Source organism: Suricata suricatta, chromosome 1, assembly GCF_006229205.1.
Source record: "Suricata suricatta isolate VVHF042 chromosome 1, meerkat_22Aug2017_6uvM2_HiC, whole genome shotgun sequence".
In the NCBI taxonomy this organism is placed as follows: Eukaryota; Metazoa; Chordata; class Mammalia; order Carnivora; family Herpestidae; genus Suricata; species Suricata suricatta.
This window is the reverse complement of record NC_043700.1, coordinates 190,246,149-190,252,604: the sequence shown is the minus strand read 5'-3', so window position 1 is coordinate 190,252,604 and position 6,456 is coordinate 190,246,149. Positions and strand designations below refer to the sequence as shown.

The 6,456-nt window shown below is 54.9% G+C and overlaps 1 long non-coding RNA gene across 1 annotated transcript; it reads left to right on the top strand.

The window, feature by feature from the left end:
- Positions 1–3,974: 3,974 nt before the first annotated feature.
- On the top strand, positions 3,975–5,571 carry LOC115286347. Its single transcript, XR_003906016.1, has 2 exons — positions 3,975–4,770; positions 5,304–5,571. It is a non-coding gene; the product is annotated as an uncharacterized LOC115286347 (long non-coding RNA).
- The last annotated feature ends 885 nt before the right edge of the window (positions 5,572–6,456 follow it).

Sequence of the window (6,456 nt, the reverse complement as noted above, 5' to 3'; positions counted from 1 at the left end):
TCCGGCTGCTCCCTTTCTCCGAGAGAGCCTCTCCATTGGCAGCCTCTGTGCCACTTCCTTGCAGCGCCCTCGCTTGGGTCTCCTGGGAGTGAGATCGGTGCCTGGGCGGCTGGAGCGCCAAGGGCTGTATTGTGGGCAGCTGGGAGTCCTGTCTCTTTGGCCTCGTCAAGGACCTGGCCTCTTCCTGTGGGGTGGCCTAAGGGGCAGGAGCAGTGCCTCTGTGACCTCCTGTGGAGAGGCTCAGGGACTCGGGGGCCAGGAGCTTTGGGTCTTTGCAGGTTGCTGGGGCCTTCGGAGCTGGACTCGGGTGTAGCTTCCGTGCCACCCCTCATCCCTGCTGCTCTGCACAGGTGGGACCCGGCAGCTGTCATTTAGGCCTGGCAGGGGCGGGTTCTTCTGCTCAGGTCAGCGGGCACCCACACCTGTGACATTGGCTTCTTAGTGTCTCCAGGGCATCAGCTCTGCCTTCTCAGGACTCATCCACGCCTGGCTGGGTGCCGTAGTGACTGTCTGGCTGGCCTCAGAGGCCGGGCTTCTTGTGGGGAGCTGCTGCTGGGGCTGCTTCTCCAGGTCCCCAAGCCATGCAGAGCAGGCGGCTCCCTACCAGAGACCTTGGGTCGTGCAGACCCTGGCATGTCTCTCTGTGGGCAGCGGGGCCGGTATCTGCTCATCCGGAGTCCGGGCTGCTGCAGAGCCGGCCCGGCCTGAGGCCGCCGGGTCTGCACAGTGTGGCGCGTGGTGGGGAGCTGTGGAGGAGCCAGGGGTCCGTGCCTGCAGGAGCAGCAGGAGGCATGCAGTCCCCTCTCCTCTCTGCTTCATCCAGAGCTGCCGGAGCTCCAGTCTCCCAACCCGTCTGGACGCCAGAGGCCCCAGGATTGCTGGGCTGGTCATTTAGCAGTGACGGGACTCTCGGAAGCTTCTCCTCCACTCCTGCTCATGGTCTGGACCCTCGGCGGCAGGCTCTGCCTTCAGGTCTGAGCTGCTCTCCTGGCCCCTGCTGCTGTGGGGCCAGAGGCCATGGTGCCTTTGGGCCACTGCTCGGAATACTGTGCTCCTTCCAGCTTGGCCGTTGGGGAGGAGATCAAAGACAGTGACCTTGTTCTGCCGTCTGGAATGACCGGTTGGCCAGTGGCGGATCCCAGCTGTGTCTCTCGTCTGTGGCTCCGCACAGCTTCTAGACCGCCTGTCGTTGATGGCTCTGACACTGCATGTGGCTCAGGCTGGCTTAGGGCTGGTGTCCTTTCTGTGTGCCTGGGTTCTCAGCATGGCCCTCACTTCCGGTGTGGCCCTTGAGCGTCAGCAGAGCTGGTGGTGGGACCCAGCCTGCGGGAAGGTGAGGCCACCCATGGGCGCCTCTGTGTGACTCAGAGGGTGAGGGGGTGACATCCTCCAGGCCCCCAGCGAGCGTTGGCACCTCCTGGGCGTGTCCTGCTGGCCAGGCTGGGGACGCTCAGGTGAGGGGTATGTGCAAATATGCCACATTTCTTCTGACAGGTGTCAGGTGGCCTGCTGCCCCCATCCTGCTGGGATATTAGGGACCTTAATTCAGGAAATTGACAGGTTAGTTACAAGTTACTTACTGACTTACAAACAGATATTCTGGGAGTGACAAACCGCATGCTGTTTTCCCCTTGATTAGTGGACCATGGAGTGTATTCCTTCATTGGGTTGGATTTTCTCTATTCAGTCTGTTTCTTTTTTTAATGTTTATTCATTTTTGAGAGACAGAGTGCAGGTGGAGGTGGGGCAGAGAGAGAGGGAGACACAGAATCTGAAGCAGCTCCAGGCTCCGAGCTGTCAGCACAGAGCCTGACGCAGGGCTCGAACTCGTGAACCATACGATCGTGACCTGAGCCAATGTCAGATGCTCATCCAACCGAGACACCCAGGTGCCCCTTACCTATTCAGTCTCGAAGCCAAGTCTCCCTCGTGGTCAGGCCCTTAAGAATCTTCCTGATCATTTTTGACCCCTGGTCCTTCTGCGGAGCAGTGTGGCAATGAGCCAGTGGTCCAACTCCTGCCTGAGGAGCAGTGGACTTTGGAGGCACCCGGGGCTCTGTATTTCCTACTGTAACTCAGAAATTTCCCCCAATTGGATTATGTATCTGTGGAACGGCAGGAACTTCCATGTCACCTAGAAAAGGTGAATTGCCTAATGTTAGTTGCTCTGAAATCAGCCCATGGTGCCCAAACTCCCCCTGCCGTGAGGCCTGAGATTCTGTGTTCTGTCCTCCTCTCCAGCCGCCATTCACATCGGCCACTGGGGACGACTGAGTCTTCAATAATGTTTTGTTGCAATACTTCTCAGCGTTTTGTTTCTTCCAAGACATTTGAGGGGCGCCTGGGTGGCTCAGTCGGTTAAGCTTCTGACTTCGGCTTAGGTCATGATCTCATAGCTGTGAGTTCAAGCCCCGTGTCGGGCTCTGTGCTGACGGCTTAGAGCTTGGAGCCTCCTCCCAATTCTGTGTCTCCCTCTCTCTCTCTCTCTCTCTCTCTCTGCCCTTCCCCCACTCGTGACCTCTCTCTCAAAAATAAATAAAACGTTAAAAAAATTTAAAAAGAAATTGGAGTGTCCGGTATCCATCCACATGGCTCACTAGATCACTTTTCAAAGTCTCTGCTGAGACGCTGCCTCACCAGAGAGGCCCTCCTCTTCCTCCTCTTTAAAGCCGCACCGCCACCTCTCTGACTCTCTCTCCTCCTTTATTTTTCTTCTGGCTGCTTGACACGTGATTACTAATTTGTGTATTGTCTTCTGTCTGTAGAGTGTCAGCCCTTTGAGGGCAGGAGGTTTCTGCTTTTTGGGTTTTGTTGTTGTTGTTTTAGAGAGAGAGCACAAGCAGGGCAGTGGAGAGGGGCAGAGGGAGAGGATGAGAGAGAGAGAGAGAGAGAGAGAGAGAGGGAGAGAGAGAGAGAATGAATCTTAAGCAGGCTCCACACTCAGCATGGAGCCTGATGCAGGGCTTGATCCCACGACCCTGTGATCCTGATCTGAGCTGAAATCGAGTCGGGTGCTCAAGCGACTGAGCCACCTGGGCATCCCGGGAATTTGTGTTTGCTGCTGGATCCCTAGCACAGAGACCAATGCTTGGCTGCCGCACGGTTGGTGCAGACACCCCTTGAATGAATGAATACCGGTTTGGTATGTAAATGTCATTTACATTTGTGTCTGCTCGGTGATGCAGGTAACTCAAACCACACTTTCTAAGTCAGAAACCTCAGTGTCATTCCTGACTCCTCCCTCCTCCTCAGCAGCGCCTCCCTCACTCTATCACTGGAGCACATGGGTTCACCGGCCTCCCTCCGCCTGCCCCAGGCCAGGAGAGCGATGCCTTCCCCGCTGGCCTCCTGCTTACACTCAACACCAACCGCCGCCTCCACCGTCAGCTGGCGTGAACCGGGCTGTGTTGATTCCCTGCGTGGAACCAGCTCAGAAATTCATTTTGCTGCAGAAGTCTTCAGTGGCTCATCAATATTACTAAGCTCCTGTTGTATATCAGGCACTGCGCCTGGCCCTGGGGGGTACAGCCGTGAACAGGCAGTCCCAAAGTCCTGCCCCTGGTCATTCTAGTGGTGGAGGTAGCGGAAAGCAGGAGAAATCTAGTAGCACGTGACCTAGAGGGGAGTGCTAAGGACATTTGGTCATTCGTTTGACTTGGGAAATGAAAGCCCACAAGCAGGATTAGAAGTCCCCAAGCTGGCAGTTTGGGGGTCAGAGCCTGGGAAGGGCGAGGAGGGCCTCCGTAGAGGAGGCCAGTCCTGTGAGGTGACTCAGCAGATTGACCCAGGGATCGGAGGCTGAGCAGAGGAAGGTTTCCACGCAGGAGAGGAGGTGCCTGCAGGGGGAGCCAAAGATGAAAAGAGAGAACACTAGAATGAACTCCGTGGTATCGGGTTGGGATTGGAGGCATCCGTGTGAACTTGTGGTTCTGTGTACTTATTCTACATTTGTGGAGAACCGTAGATGTGTGTGTACACGCTTACAAATACTCCCTAGTTCTGGAAGCAGTGACATCTCAGTAGTCTTGAGCACACCTGGCTCTCAGATCGTGGCTTCTAAATACCATTTTCCATTCAAAGGGGCTAGAACTTCGTGGAGAAACGGTCCGTTCCAGAGCGGGGGCAGGGAGGGCACAAGATGTGTGCAGACATCGTGCTGTGACAGAAAGCAAGGGGGTGTTCAAACGAGGTTGGGAAGGGTCAGAGGGACACCGAGGCCGGCGCGCATGGGCCGCTGACAGACTGGACACAGCATGATCATCAGAACAAGTCACAGCGCGTTGAGGAACACGGGAAGCCATGTGTTCTCTTCAGTAGGAACACACGAGTGAATTACATGCCTGATGTGAACAGAAGAACACGCATGTGGCCAGCACCTCACTACGGAAGGCTGACAGGTTGCAAAGGTGGAAGGAACGGCGGCCGTGGAGGAGCCTTTGGGTCGGGCAGTGGGCGCCACGCAAGCCTGCCTCTGTGGCCTTCGGACACATCCTGGCCACCACCTGAACACATCCTTGCCTTCTGTTCTAGACACATCCTGTGCTCTCCTTGCCCCGGCGCTGGACCTGGTGTGTCTCCAAACACCATCTTAACCAAGTGATCAAAGTGACCATGACCAGAAATGGGACAAATTCACACCACGGGGCATCTGATAAGACGCAGAGAGGAGAGCGTCACCTCACTCATGGGACGTTCTTGCCAAAGGTCCACACCGAGGGGACCTCAGACGATCTCCACTCGAAGGAAATTCTGTCAAAGAAACGTGTCAAGGTCATGCAAGTCTGGGAAAGACGGAGGAGCTGGGCGGGGTTGAAGTCAGTGCAGCGGTGACGCGCTCAGGGCCCCTTGCTCTGAGCCCGGGGGTGCGTGGGGGCTCCGTTGGTTGGGCATCCGACTTGGGCTCAGGTCACCATCTCCTGGTTCATGAGTTCAAGCCCCGTGTCAGGCTCTGTGCTGACAGCTCCGAGCCTGGAGCTGCTTCCGATTCTGTGTCTCCCTCTCTCTGCCCCTCCCCCGCTCCACTTACGTGGTCTCTCTCATGAATAAATATTTTTTAAAATTTAAAAAAAAGAACAGTTGGCAAAACTTGAACCGGGTCTTGAGCCGAGATGGGGGTAACCTGTCGGGGTGCGTTTCCTGACTGCGGTGGCCGCCCCGTGATCACGTGGGGGGCGTGGCTTGGAGGACGTTCACACTCACGTGTTAGGGTGGCGGGTCAGCCGCTCAGCGGCTTCTTAGATCCTGCGGGAAAAGAAACTTCTTTGTACTCCGCTTCCAACTCTTCTGTACGTTTGTGATTTCAGTAAGTTTCCAAATTTGAAATGTTTCGAAGCTGATGAATAAAGGCAAGCTAAAGACCTCCTTGAAAGCTCGGGGTCCTCTCTGGAACGTGGGCGTCAGCCACCACCTGTTACACGCCACCTATCATGAGCGACAGCACGTAACCTCGGGTCTGCGGGCCAGCAGTGTTTCCGATTTGTCAGGAGGTGCTTTCCAGATTCATCCTTGCAAAAATCTGCCTCTTTTCCTTCTGGTTAAGAGTTTTAATAAAGTCACCAAGTATTGTTGTTATTTATATACGTAATGTTATTGCTGCGACAGTTCACAACCATCGTTAAAACTCTCGCTATTGCCTTAACACATGTGAGGGGCGCCTGGGGGGCTCAGTCAGTTAAGCTCCTGATTTCGGCTCAGGTCATGATCTCAGAGCTTGTGAGTTCCAGCCCCTTGTCGGGCTCTGTGCTGACAGCTCGGAGCCTGGAGCCTGCTTCCGATTCTGTCTCTCTCTCTCTCTCTGTGCCTCCTCCTGCTCACACTCTGTCAAAAATAAATAAACTTCAAAAAATGAATAAGTAAAGTAACATATGTGAGAAATTTATGGCTGAAATCAATCTGTCAGGGTTTCTAGCTGCCAGCTCAGAAGCTGACCCTGGCCAGTCAGGGGGTTTCTAGAAGCTCAGGAAGGGCTTGAGAAGAGTCTCAGGGTGACGACTCCAGGGCTGTCCACACCGCAGAACCTGCCGGCTCCGAGCACGGGACGCTTCAGTTTAGCAGCCCCAGTTCCTCCACACCAGCTCTTAGTCGCACTGGGCGTGGGTGACTCCCAACTGGTGGATGCTAGGTCACGTGACGGTTCTCTTGTTTAAAAAAGTCTAGTATTTCCCACTTTAACAGGGGTAGATAGACTGGGCACCGATTAAGGCACATAAGTGATGAATTCCCCAACATACGAAGGGGTATGGATGTTGAATGGTCAGAATGAGTCACAATCACTACGCAGTGATTATGGGGCTTAAGCAATATGGCTTTGTGTCTCCCGTCATTCCAGAGGTACGTGGGTCTGACCCCTTTCCGCAGCCAGGACCTCCCAGCACCATTTGTGCGGTGGAGCGACCCTGCTAGCCACTCAGTGAGGACAAACCTCTTCTAAAGTCTGAATCTAAAATCTGTTCCGAC